This window comes from Artemia sp. Qi Xiang Cuo, chromosome 11, assembly GCF_049724085.1.
Source record: "Artemia sp. Qi Xiang Cuo chromosome 11, ASM4972408v1, whole genome shotgun sequence".
NCBI classification, from domain to species: Eukaryota; Metazoa; Arthropoda; class Branchiopoda; order Anostraca; family Artemiidae; genus Artemia; species Artemia sp. Qi Xiang Cuo.
This window is the reverse complement of record NC_142804.1, coordinates 1,354,852-1,369,960: the sequence shown is the minus strand read 5'-3', so window position 1 is coordinate 1,369,960 and position 15,109 is coordinate 1,354,852. Positions and strand designations below refer to the sequence as shown.

Genomic DNA, 15,109 nt, shown 5'->3' with positions numbered 1-15,109 from the left:
AGGGCTCCTTCAGTAGGCACATCTGCATGAATTTATTTCTAGGAGGTAGGCGTTTCGGTAGGGTGGAGGGCCCTGAAGCTCACTGTACACGTGGTTAGGTGCAAGTAAGGTTGTTTGAAAATGAATATAGTTAGATTATGTAAACCCCAGAAAGGTCATTCAAATGCGACAGGAACAAGCCTATTCCAAATTTTAGGGGGATACGAGGAAACAATATAAAACAGACAGTAACTCTGTATGGACCAGGAAATTATCAGATTCCCCCTTTATGTAAGTCCAATATTTGCTCTTAACACTCCGACCATGGGCATGGGCTCGTATATCACTAAAACGTAAGCTTAGGACAAGTCAATCAAACATGTTACTGCACCAACACTCATGGGAGCTTGAAGCGGCCAATAGATGACACATGAATGAACACTCCTCCCTCCCAACATACCCATAAATTCTGCTTTAGCCACCTCTCAAGAGTTCCCCAAGGGTTTTAAGTCATTTTTTTTAGTCTCGTCCCAGTCCCAATTGGGAAGTCCAATTTTTCGCTTGCCTTCTTTTTTCTTGTCACAGTTACATTCTCTTTAGTTTTACAGTTACATTGTCCGATGTCACAGTTACATTCTCTTGATTTTTCAAAGCTCATTTGGATTTCTTTCGTTGAAATGCGAGAGTTGGAATATTTCAGTAGTGTTTTGTCGTGGTTTACCTTCTCAGAGTTACATTCTCTTGATTTTTCAAAGTTAATTTTGGATTTCTTTCGTTGAAATGCAAGAGTTGGAATATTTCAGTAGTGTTTTGTCATAGTTTACCTTAACACAGTTACATTCTCTTAATTTTTCTCTTCTTTCGCTTGCTTCTCTTTTAGAATACAGTCTGTGTTCAGCAACGACAGACTGGAGTCACCTAAGCGCTAAGCCGCCTAAACCAACTCGGTACTTGTAGGTTAATGGAAACACACCCAAGAAGTAAAGGCAGGTTAATCCTAATGAAATATAACAAAATATAATGATAAAATAAAACTTTAGAAAAAACATTATGGAAACCTAACCCAAGCTACCCTAACCCCCACCCCACCCCCTAATGTACAAATATATAGCCCAAAATATACAAGTCCAATGCATTCTGTCTAAGTCCAATGCATTGTATCATCCGTCACTTGTTTTCATAGCTGTGAAACCGGTTTTCGGAGATGTAGCCTAGGCGTAATTCTTGAATATGTTTCCAATGACCGACAAGTACCACCAACTCTTTACGGACTTTTCATGTCACTAGCATGCACATATGTATCCCCTATTCCCAAAAACTTTCTAATATTTTCTAGACTTTTTAGTAAGTAACTTGTCTTTTGACTTGAAGAAATACCCATGTGTATAGATCTCATGTTTCGAAAGGTAAACAAAAGAACATTTTTAGAAATTGAAACTAATTCCCTGGCAAAAGTTCTGCTCAAAGTCAGATTTAATAACAGTTGTCTTACACTAATTGATCTAACCGGATAATCTTTTTAACAAGACCAACCCTCTCCCCTCCTTGAAACAGGCCACAAACAAATTAGCCATAAAACACTGAAAACAGAGCAATTATATGAAACAAGAGTCTTAACATCCGGTCAAAACTTACAAAAATTTCTCTCACCCTTCAAATTGAATAAAAAGGGACCGCTCCTTTAACCCCCCGCTGACTTAATAGCACCCTCAATATCTCAACTGCCAACCTTAAACCTAAATTAGCATAGGGATACAAAAAAAGATAAACAATTCAAATAAATTCAATAAAAAAGGGGCATTTGCTTTTACACAACTTTTATAAAACAGTATCGTTCATAAGCATGAATGCCAAGTAAAGAGTAGAGAACTTTAAGATCCTTGTCAATAGTAACCAAAACTCGGCAAGCGCTGAGTCGGAAAACAGCATATAATATAAAATAATTTAGTTTTTATTTTACACCGTGTGCTTTTTATTTTCCACCAAGCTCGATTGGGATCCGACACCCCCTTCCACTAGACGTGTTGATGACGAGAACTTAGGAGCCCCCTCTCCCCAGGGAGGGTTGAATGGTTTTTACTTTCCAATGGTCGGTTAGGATCTGAGAACTCTTTCTGAAGAATGTCTTAACAGCACAAGAATAGGATCGTCGGTACTGGTGCATTATGCGGGCACCGCGAAGAAGTTAAGTTTGGTTAATACTAGTGAAATAAAATAAAATTGGATGAATACATAATAGTTTGGAAACAAATTTAGGCTATATCTTTGCAAATTGGAGGAAGTGGGAGGTAAAGCATAGCATATATTGAATACATAATTTAACCTAACCTAGGTACCTTTTCCCCCCTTAAACCCCAAAAAACAATCGGTTAAATATTATAACTCATTGAGAAACCACGGCTTTGCAGTCATTTATCTATGGCAGCCTCTTGCAAATAGCCTGTTTGACTGGTTTCGTGACTGGCCTCCTTGATACAGTCTATAGCGATGGGCCCGCATAATGCACCAGTATCGGATCGTCCTTCCTCCTTCCTCACAGAGATATAATCGGTCCCCAAAATCGAAACACACGACAAATACTACTTCTGGTCAGTTTTGTTGAGGTTCTACAAACGTTTTGGTTATTGTTTTTCTGAATGCATTAATATAGGGACTTACATTTGTCTCAGCTTTTGAAGTTCACCTTGTGCGAACCCCAAAAAATCAGAAGTTGGAATTAAAGTTTGTTTAGGATCTCACAATACCTTCTAGTAGACATTGATATGACAAAAAGTTGGGGATCCCTTTCCCATAGAGATGGATATGTACGGATCATCAAAAGGCCCAATTAGGAAAATTTATATAATTTCTGCTAAAGTTTGATTGAGATACAACAACTCATTCTGCTAAATATCCCAATAACAGGAGTTTGAGGGTCCATGTCGGTTCCCTCCCTTACAAAGGCCAGATCTAGTCCTGACCCCTTAGGAAGTATAAATAGACCTTGGATTTTGACATTGACATATGTCCCATCCGTCCTTCAAGGTCGTTTTGGGGCCTCTTCTTTAACCAGTTCATTGATGTGCCTCCTGTAGGTGCTTCTGTTGTCGGCCAGGCGGCAGAGTTGTGGCAGGTTGTAAGGTGAGACGTTTTCTTTCCATCTCTTCGGAGGGCGACCTCTGGGTCGAGAACCGTGTACTCGTCCATCGAAGGCTATCTTCGGGAGACGAGTGCTAGCCATGCGTTGGGTATGTCCAAGCCATTTGAGTTGTTGTAGTTTTATTTTGTCCAGTATTGTAAATTTGACTTTCAGATTATTGAGAAGCTTGGAGTTGGAGATTCTGTCATGGAAGGTGATACCAGCGATGCGGATTTGGATTTTACTTTCCATCAATTTTCATAAATATCTAACAATCCTGTCCAGTAAGTATCTTGATTATAAGGTAAATGAACCCCTCCCACCTCGACATAGGATGGATCATGTATAACCGAAGAGAGACCATACAGGTCTTGCAACAGGCCCTACTAGAACACATACTACTTATTTTACAGCAAGTTTGACTGAGACTAGAGTAAAATCCTGATTAGAAGGAGATACACAACTGATAAAGCCAATTTTCCGCGAGACATATACAAGTTAGACTCGAACCACATTGCTCATAAGCAATATGAGCATGTCCCCCTGGTTCTAAGTTAAACATACAATATAAGTAGAAAGGACCCTTGTACTCCCGTCCGAACATAATTTATGCATGTTTTTATGGTTTTCTCACTGAGAATGAAAAAACAGGATTTTTCTCACTTGAAAAAAACAGGAATTTTCTCACTTTTATGGATGTATCTGCAAGAGTTGGGATATTTCAGTAGTGTTTTGTTGTGGTTTACCTTGTCACAGTTACATTTTCTTGATTTTTCAAATTTCATTTAGAATTTCTTTCGTTGAAATGAAATACTTGTAATATATCAGTAGTGTTTTGTTGTGGTTTACCTTGTCACAGTTACATTCTCTTGATTTTTCAAAGTTCATATTGAATTTCATTCATTGAAATGCAAGAGTTGGAATATGTCAGTGTTTTGTCGTGATTTACCATTTCACAGTTACATTCTATTGATTTTTCAAATTTCAATTGAATTTCTTTCATTGAAATGCAAGAGTTGGATTATTTCAGTAGCGTTTTATTGTGATTTACCTTGTTACAGTTACATTCTCTTAATTTTTCAAAGTTCATTTTGAATTTCTTTAGTTGACATGCAAGAGTTGGAACATTTAAGTAGTGTTTTGTCGTGGCTTACCTTCTCACAGTTACATTCTCTTCATTTTTCGAAGCTCATGTTGAATTTCTTTCATTGAAATGCAAGAGTTGGATTATTTCAGTAGTGTTATGTCGTGGTTTACCATGTCACAGTTACATTCTCTTGATTTTTCAAAGTTCATTTTGGATTTCTTTCATTGAAATGCAAGAGTTGGAATATTTCAGTAGTGTTTTGTCATGGTTTACCTTAACACAGTTACATTCTCTTAATTTTTCAAGGTTCATTTTGAATTTCTATCGTTGAAATGCAGGAGCTGGAATATTTCAGTAGCGTTTTGTTGTGGTTTACCTTGTCACAGTTACATTTTCTTGATTTTTCAAAGTTCATTTTGAATTTATTTCGTTGAAATTCAAGAGTTAGAATATTTCAATAGTGTTTTGTTGTGGTTTACCTTGTCACAGTTACATTCTCTTGATTTTTCAAAGTTCGTTTTGAATTTCATTCGTTGGAAATGCAAGAGTTGGAATATTTCAGTAGTGTTTTGTTGTGGTTTACCTTGTCACAGTTACATTCTCTTAATTTTTCAAAGTCCATTTTGAATTTCTATCGTTGAAATGTAAGAGTTGGAATTTTTCAGTAGTGTTTTGTTGTGGTTTACCTTGTCACAGTTACATTCTCTTAATTTTTCAAAGTTCATTTTGAAATTCTTTCGATGAAATGCAAGAGTTGGAATATTTCAATAGTGTTTTGTCATGATTTACCTAGTCACACTTAAATTCTCTTGACATTTCATAGTTTATTTTGGATTTGTGTCGCTGAAATGCAAGAGTCGGAATATTTCAGTAGTATTTTATAATGGTTTACCATGTCACAGTTACATTTTTTTCATTTTTTGAAGATCATTTTGGATTTATTTCGTGGAAATGCAGGAGTTGGAATATTTCAGTAGTGTTTTGATGAGGTTTACCTTGTCGGAGTTACATTCTCTTGATTTTTCAGTTCATTTTGGTTTTATTTCGTTGAAATGCAAGAATTGGAATATTTCAGTAGTGTTTTGTTGTGGTTTACCTTGTCACACTTACATTCTCTTAATTTTCCAAAGTTCATTTTGGATTTATTTCGATGAAATACAAGAGTTGGAATATTTAAATAGTGTATTGTCATGGTTTACATAGTCGCAGTTACATTCTCTTAATTTTTCAAATTTCATTTGGATTTCTATCGTTGAAATGTAAGAGTTGGAATATTTCAGTAGTGTTCTGTTGTGGTTGATATGCAAGAGTTGGAATATTTCAGTTGTGTTTTGTCGTGGTTTACCTGGTCACTGTTGCATTCTATTGACTTTTCAAAGTTTATTGTGGATTTCCTTCGTTGAAATGTGTTTTGTTGTGCTTTACCTTGACACAGTTACATTTTCATGATTTTTGTTATGTTAGGTTAGGTTAGGCTACATCAAGTTAGGTTAGCCTACGTACGCGCGCGTACGTAGGCTAACCTAACCTAACAAAAATCATGAAAATGTAACTGTGTCAAGGTAAAGCACAACAAAACATATTTCAACGAAGGAAATCCACAATGAACTTTGAAAAATCAAGAGAATGTAACTGTGACTAGGTAAACCACGACAAAACACTACTGAAATATTCCAACTCTTACATTTCAACGATAGAAATCCAAATGAACTTTGAAAAATTAAGAGAATGTAACTGCGACTAGGTAAACCACGACAAAACACTATTGAAATATTCCGACTCTTGCATTTCATCGAAAGAAATCCAAAATGAACTTTGGAAAATTAAGAGAAAGTAACTGTGACTATGTAAACCACGACAAAACACTATTGAAATATTCCAACTCTTGCATTTCAACGAAAGAAATACAAATTGAACTTTTAAAAATTATGAGAATGTAAATGTGACAAGGTAAATCATGACAGAACACTACTGAAATATTCCAACTCTTGCATTTCAATGATAGAAATTCAAAATGGACTTTGAAAAATCAAGAGAATGCAACTGTGACATGGTAAACTGCAACAAAACACTACTGAAATATTCCAACTCTTGCATTTCAACGAAAGAAATTCAAGATGAACTTTATAAAATCAAGAGAATGTAACTGTGAGATGGTAAACCATGACAAAACACCAGTGAAATATTCCAACTCTTGCATTTCAATGAAAGAAATTCAGAATGAACTTTGAAAAATCAAGAGAATGTAACTGTGACAAGATAAACCGCACCTAAACTAGACAAAACACTACTGAAATATTCCAACTCTTGCATTTCAATGAAAGAAATCCAAAGTGAACTTTGAAAAATTATGAGAAAGTAACTGTGACTAGGTAAACCACGACAAAACACTATTGAAATATTCCAACTTGCATTTCATCAAAAGAAATCCAAAATGAACTTTGAAAAATTAAGAGAATGTAACTGTGACAAGGTAAACCGCACCTAACCTTGACAAAACACTAGTGAAATATTCCAACTCTTGCATTTCAATTAAAGAAATCCAAATTGAACTTTGAAAAATAATGAGAAAGTAACTGTGACTAGGTAAACCACGACAAAACACTATTGAAATATTCCAACTCTTGCATTTCAAAGAAATAAATCCATGATCTTTGAAAAATCAAGAGAATGTAACTGTGACAAGGTAAACCTTGACAAAACACTAGTGAAATATTCCAACTGTTGCATTTCATCGAAAGAAATCCATAATGAACTTTGAAAAATTACGAGAATGTAAGTGTGACAAATTGAACCACGACGAAACCCTATTGAAATATCCCAACTCTTGCATTTCAATGATAGATATTCAAAATAAACTTTGAAAAATCAGGAGAACTTAACTATGACAATGTAAACCGCAACAAAAACACTACTGAAATATTCCAACTCTTGCATTTCAACGAAAGAAATCCAAAATGAACTTTGAAAAATCAAGAGAATGTAACTGTGAGATGTTGAACCATGACAAAAAACTAGTGAAATATTCCAACTCTTGCATTTCAATGAAAGAAATTCAGAATGAACTTCGAAAAATCAAGAGAATGTAGCTGTGACAAGGTAAACCACACCAAAACACTACTGAAATATTCCAACTCTTGCATTTCAACGAAAGAAATTCAAAATGAATTTTGAAAAATCAAGAAAATGTAGCTGTGACAAGGTAAACCACAACAAAACACTACTGAAATATTCCAACTCCTGCATTTCAACGATAGAAATTCAAAATGAACCTTGAAAAATTAAGAGAATGTAACTGTGTTAAGGTAAACCATGACAAAACACTACTGAAATATTCCAACTCTTGCATTTCAACGAAAGAAATCCAAAATGAACTTTGAAAAATCAAGAGAATGTAACTGTGAAATGGTAAACCACGACAAAAACACCACTGAAATAATCCAACTCTTGCATTTCAAAGAAAGAAATTCAAAATGAACTTTTTGAAAAATAAAAAGAATGTAATATGACAAGGTAAACCACAACAAAACACAACTGAAATATTCCAACTCTCGTATTTCAACAAAGGAAATTCAAAATGAGCTTTGAAAAATTAAGAGAATGTAACTGTGACAAGGTAAAGCACGACAAAACACTACTGAAATATTCCAACTCTTGCATTTCAATGATAGAAATTCAAATGAACTTTGAAAAATCAATAGAATGTAACTGTTAAATGGTAAACCACAACAAAACACTACTGACATATTCCAACTCTTGCATATCAATAATTGAAATTCGAAATGAACTTTGAAAAATCAAGAGAATGTAACTGTGACAAGGTAAACCACAACAAAACACTACTGATATATTCCAACTCTTGCATTTCAACGAAAGAAATTCTAAATGAAATTTGAAAAATCAAGAAAATGTAACTGTGACAAGGTAAACCACAACAAAACACTACTGAAATATCCCAACTCTTGCATTTCAACGAAAGAAAAACCAAAATGAACTTTGAAAAATCAAGAGAATGTAACTGTGACAATGTAAACCACATCAAAACACTACTGAAATATTCCAACTCTTGCATTTCAACGAAAGAAATCCAAAATGAACTTTGAAAAATCAAGAGAGTGTAACTGTGAGATGGTAAACCATGACAAAACACCAGTGAAATATTCCAACTCTTGCATTTCAATGAAAGAAATTAAAAATGAACTTTGAAAAATCAAAACAATGTAACTGTGACAAGGTAAACCACGATAGAACACTACTGTTATATTCCAACTCTTGCATTTCAACGAAAGAAATTCTAAATCAAATTTGAAAAATCAAGAAAATGTAACTGTGAAAAGGTAAACCACAACAAAACACTACTGAAATATCTCAACTCTTGCATTTCAACGAAAGAAATCCAAAATGAACTGAAAAATCAAGAGAGTGTAACTGTGAGATGGTAAACCTTGACAAAACACTAGTGAAATATTCCAACTCTTGCATTTCAATGAAAGAAATTGAAAATGAACTTTGAAAAATTAAGAGAATGTAACTGTGACAAGGTAAACCACGACAAAACACTATTGAAATATTCCAACTCTTGCATTTCATCCAAAGAAATTCAAAATGAACTTTGAAAAATTAAGAGAATGTAACTGTGACAAGGTAAACCACGACAGAACACTACTGAAATATTCCAACTCATGCATTTCAATGATAGAAATTCAAAATGGACTTTGAAAAATTAAGAGAATGTAACTGTGACAAGGTAAACTGCAACAAAACACTACTGAAATATTCCAACTCTTGCATTTCAACAAAGGAAATTCAAGATGAAGTTTGAAAAATCAAGATAATGTAACTGTGAGATGGTAAAACATGACAAAACACTATTGAAATATTCCAACTCTTGCTTTTCAATGAAAGAAATTAAGAATGAACTTTGAAAAATCAAGAGAATGTAGCTGTGACACGGTAAACCACAACAAAACACTACTGAAATATTCCAACTCTTGCATTTCAACGAAAGAAATTCAAAATCAACTTTGAAAAATCAAAAAAATTTAACTGTGATAAGATAAACCACAACAAAACACTACTGAAATATTCCAACTCTTGCATTTCCACGATAGAAATTCAAAATGAACATTTAAAAATTAAGAGAATGTAACTGTGTTAAGGTAAACCATGACAAAACACTACTGAAATATTCCAACTCTTGCATTTCAATGAAAGAAATCCAAAATGAACTTTGAAAAATCAAGAGAATATAACTGTGACAAGGTAAACCACGACAAAACACTACTGAAATATTCCAACTCTTGCATTTCAATGAAAGAAATCCTAAATGAACTTTGAAAAATCAAGAGAATGTAACTGTGAGAAGGTAAACCACGAAAAAACACTACTGAAATATTCCAACTTTCGCATTTCTATGAAAGAAATTCAAAATGAACTTTGAAAAATTAAGAGAATGTAACTGTGACAAGGTAAAGCACAACAAAACACTACTGAAATGATCCAACTCTTGCATTTCAATGAAAGAAAATCAAAATGAACTTTGAAAAATCAAGAAAATGTAACTGTGACAAGGTAAACCACAACAAAACACTACTGATATATTCCAACTCTTGCATTTCAACGAAAGAAATCCAAATGAGCTTTGAAAAATCACGAGAATTTAACTGTGACATGGAAAACCACGACAAAACCCTAATGGTGGGAGGGGGAGCCAAACGTTGGGGGATGGGGTCCTTTTGTCTCAAAATGCGCAAATTAAAAAGTATTAAAAAAAATGGGGAGGGGGACTCTTTGGTGACCCGGGAGGGCCTTTGGGGGTCCTTGGGGGGCCGGGTGGTCCTTTTGGAGCCCGGGGGACCTTTGGGGCCGGGGGGTTCCTTCGGGGTTGGGGTAGGGGGATCGGGGCCCTTTGGGGTTGGGGTATGGGGATCGGGGCCCTTTGGGGTTGGGGTAGAGGACCTCACAACACTGTTCAAATGGAACTTGTGTATTATAACGACCACAGAGTTTCACCCTCAAATCCTCTTCTAAAACATCTTCTAAAATCATTTTTTAAAATGTCTCTAACTGTTTCGCCGAAATAATTCCCTAAAATGTCTAAAACGGTTTCGCCCAAATAACCCCTAAACGTAATTTCTGCGTGTTCCTTTTGTTTTTGACATCCCTGCGCTGTCACATTTGAAATTACTAGGAAACCCATTCCCGCGCTAATCTCTTCATCTCATAAATGTTCCGAGCTAAACTATTAAGCTTTCGTTAGAATATCAATTAATCTCTCCGATTTAAAGATCAGTGAAGCCGTATTTAAAAATAGGATTTTTATCTCTTTAGACTCCCGTATAATTCCAAGATAACAAGTGATGTCATTTCTAATTCCTGACACTAGAGATCAATGAAACCCTGTTTAAAAATAGAACATTAATTTTTCTCTCTGACCTAAAGAGCGTTTATCCCTCAGACCTAAGATCAAAGAAGCCATACTTGTTTCTTTATTCCCCTTTTCGTAAATCAATAATCCCCCTAGCGATTATGTAAACAAAGTTCTCAGAAATTCTCTCCCCTTTCGTGAATCAATAATTCCCCTCGATTATGTAAATCAATTTCATCAAAACCATGAAACATCCATCAAAGTGAGAAAAGTCCTGTTTTTTCATTTTCACTGACAAAAACAATAAAACAAACATAAACTACTTTTGACATCCATGAAAAACCACAATTAAAGTGACTAAAATTCATAACCGTCCAAGAAACATCCATAAAAGTGAGAAAATTCCTGTTTTTTCAAGTGAGAAAAATCCTGTTTTTTCATTCTCAGTGAGAAAACCATAAAAACATGCATAAATTATGTTCGGACGGGAGTAATAGGGTTCTTTCTACTAATATAATTATATCAATGTTTCTGCTGTATCGATCTTTGAAGTTAAAAAATTTACTGTTTGTCTTCTCCTCAACAGTACTGCCTAGAGCGCAATATTCATAAGTGCAAACCTGCATGCAGAGAGAGGGATGACATGACCAAATAAAGGGGACCCGCCCCCCTTAAAATTTGTTCAAAGGAATGTAAACTTTTGAATGTAAGTCTTGGAACAGGAAACATGCCATTTAATTTTAATGCAATGTGGGTCAATTTTATCTTGCAATTTATATTGGATTCTAGAACCCTAAGTCGAACACGGGTTTATAGAATTTATGATGCTTTGTCTTGTGGAACTGAAAATCGGAAAAACTAGGTTTATAATACCAGAAAGTGGAACTCGGACAATTTTAATATAGTAGAACATGGTTCCAAGAACCTTGGAAATCATTTATATACGGATTTCTGAAGTGTTTAAAGTAGTTCCTCTCGTGCAGTACTTTGGTGAAGTTCTTCTCTTGTGTTTGTTTTCAAACCATGTAAAAAGACTTTGTAGAATAAATGAATAGTTTATAGTAAAGACATTCTTCTTCTATCTCCTCCCAAGTTAACCCTTAGATCTGAACAATTCGGCGACAAGCTTAGAAGTACACGCATACAAATATTAGATGTTTATCAATGTAAACCCAAACATCACCAGAAGGGAGTAGTAGAGGTTTACAGGAATCTACAAAAAATTGAAAACCGTCTCCTTAGACAAAATACTTGGGCATTAAAAAAGGCGTAACCTGGGTCAACTATATAGGGGATTACAAGCAAATCTGGTAGGAAGGAAAAGGCAAATTGCCAAAATTAAGTTCTAGAGTTGAGGCTTTTACCATGTTTTATGAAATTTTCCCAAATTGTTGGGTACATAGGCACAAAAACAAGCAACAGAAAATACACAGATCTACGTTTTAAAGTAACGAATATAGAAATATGCAGCGTTTCTTTTGTCAAAAAAGCAAGATAGACTATAAAAATTTGCAAAATACCAAAATTTCCCTGTAGTACTTGGAGTTTATTTTTTCCAACGTGAGTCCTCTAGGGGTATTCAGCCCTCTAAACCCCTGTTCTTCAATGATATGTACTAAAAAGTAGAATAATAAAATATAATCTAGTTTGTACAAAGATGGCCTAGAATTGTGACTGGCGACTATACTGCAAGATTTCTCCAACTTCCGTTAAGTATACAATTTGATACAAGCAAATGTTCATATGTCAACAACACAAGATGTAAATAAATAGAAAACTGAAGCAATGTTTAAACTGAAAACAAATTAAAACTGATAGCAACTTTTAATCAAATATATTTATAAGAATATATTTATACAACTATACATAATTTATGTATCTTGAGTATATGCATAACCAAAAGGAGGAGATTGATTCAATTTCCCCTCTTCTGTCACTTGCATAATCCAAACATGAGGACAAGGATGGGGGTCGAGGAGTAAGTAAAAATAAATATATACTACAAGCAACGCTAGCATAGTTTGGAGGATATAATACCGGATGAAAACATTTTCAAACTTCGCTCAGAAGGATCTGGTAAATTTTCCTGTTAATTCTTAACAAAGCATTTATATGTAATTTATTTTGTCCTCAAAAGTGAGGGGTTGCTAGTTCGAGTCTCGGTGGTGGCTATTGTTTGGTTCAGGGTGGGGGTTAGTGGTGTTCCCCTATAAGACAAGCCAAAAGTCCAGTGAGTTTCAAGTGGGTACCCAGAGGAATCCAGGAGAAAACAAAGGGAGCGTCGGATGATTTCCCAACCATGCACATCACTCCTGGTCGACGGCAGAGTATCAGTAGATAAGCCCCTGCGCTTAGATATATGCCCCATCCAACATAGTTACGTATTCCCCTAATACTGAACGATTCTCGGCCGGAAAACGTTTAAATCATGTGTCTTTTATTTACCCTTTTTCTGCTGAATACTATTTTCTTTGTTAAAAGTTCAAAGCATTATCTTTTAATAAGCCAACAAATTAAATTTTCAAAGCAGTTAGCATCTAGACAAGCGAACAAAATGGATAATTCTGGAACTTTCACTAATAGCATTACAGACGTCTAGCCACAAACATTTTTTAATATATGCTTGCATAAAATTTACTGAAAAGCATTAAAATGACGTTTATCATCGTTATTCCATTCGATCATAATACTGTTTGGGACATCCTCCATAATAAACGTAAAACAACATACGAAGTTAAGGGAGATGCTGTCAGAAAGGAAGTAAATAAAAAAAAAACATATAAAGATATAAGAATACTACAAGTACTAGAAGTGTCTGGAAGAATATACTCATTTCGAAAATCCTTAAAAAAAACTATCACACATTTTTTGAAGAAGATATAGTTTCAAGGATGGCACACACCAAATAAGTGTGCCACCTTTTTATTACCCCCCCCCCCCCAAACCGAAAAATATCTTGCATATGTCTCTGGCCTCAAGCAAAAATATATGTCGGAGAGATATTCACCATGCCATTCAAGCAATATGCTGTTGAGTACCTTCCTATAAAACAAATTGATTAAGAAGCAGAGGAAGAATTTGTGGGTAGGCAAATAAATTAAAAGACGTATGAAGATGGAAAAACACTAACAGTTTCAAGTTCTGCTTGCTTAAGGAAAATGATAATATTTCGGAGTTTACCCTGCATATTACTGAAAGCCGGAGAGAACCATCGCTCTTCTCTCCCACTATAATGGCGTCCTTATTGAGAGGGGTATCCACTTTGCTTATTCCAAGGGAAATCAGTTCATACCACAGTGTGAACTTTTACAATCTGATAGACAAAAGACGATTTATCGATCGGTCTTTCTCGGTCTTTACTAAAACTGTAAAGACTACAATTTCATAGCAAAACATACATAAGAAGAATAGTACTTTCCCACTATATGGGCCTCTAGGGTTAACCGCTGTAGAGTAGGCAATGATAAAGCCCGTTTTTGACGTGTTAACCGCTTTAGAGTAGGCAATGATAGCGTGCTTTTCATTGCGTATACGAGATTAAACTGTGTTTTTTAGGGGTTTAGGGGGGGGGGAGAAAGGTACCTAGGTTACGTATTTAATATATGCCATGCTTTACCCTAATTGTTATGCTAATTGTTGCAACAATAGCATAAATTGCAACAATAGCAAATCATAGCAACAATATATGTAAAATAACTCCAAATATGTAAAATTTATTAGCTTTAAACTCATTCTTCAAAAGTTCTTAGCAAGATAACATTTGGATAATTTACAAATAAGAAAAAAAGGAGATGATATATTGACGAGACTACACCATCAAGCTGAACATGTCGTAGAACCGTAAAGTGTCACTCTTCAAAGTTTATTAGTAAGATAACATTTGCATAATCTTAGAAAAGGAAAAAAGGAGGTTATATCTAGATGAGGTTGAATTACACCATCAAGCTCAACCTGTCACAAAACTGTAAAGAGGTTCCCTATACGAAAATAAGAAATTTACTTTCCCCACAAGGATAGTGATGACGGATCTGTGTTAATTTGTTGGGTTTATTTCAAAATTTGACCACTTGTCGAAAAATATTGGACCAATTCAATAATTCTAGTGAACCAACTCGAACACACAAACTTGAAAATTATAATGTACTTTTCACGGGTAACGTTCTGCAGTTTTCAGAGCCACTTCATTTGGAAGGGGCTCACTAGATTGGAAATTGAAATTTCAAATGCCCTTTGTAAGAGTCAAAAGTAATCTAAGAGCAACCAGTCCCTCGCCCCTCTTTTTCCCCCCCCCCCCCCCGTACAACGACATTCAGTCAAAATTTAGATAGCCATCGTGTTCAAATTAGTCAAGAAGTTCAATTAATATGCCTCCGGGGATGACATAAACACCATAGGACCTGAAACAAGGGTCATAAATAATGTAAATTCGTGACTGTTTAAAGACATGTTTTATAATGGAAGGGGGGGGAGGCTTATGCAGAAGCTCAAGAACAGCTGAGGGTATTAAGTTGAAACTTTCAGGGAATGTTGAAGGGATGTTAAAATAAATTAAAAAACA

General features: G+C 34.9%; 1 protein-coding gene across 1 annotated transcript in view; it reads right to left on the bottom strand.

Moving 5' to 3' along the window:
- LOC148946513 (tRNA dimethylallyltransferase) overlaps positions 1-15,109 on the bottom strand; it is a 296,612-nt gene that overhangs the window by 133,647 nt on the left and 147,856 nt on the right. The gene's annotated exons all lie outside the window — the stretch shown is intronic.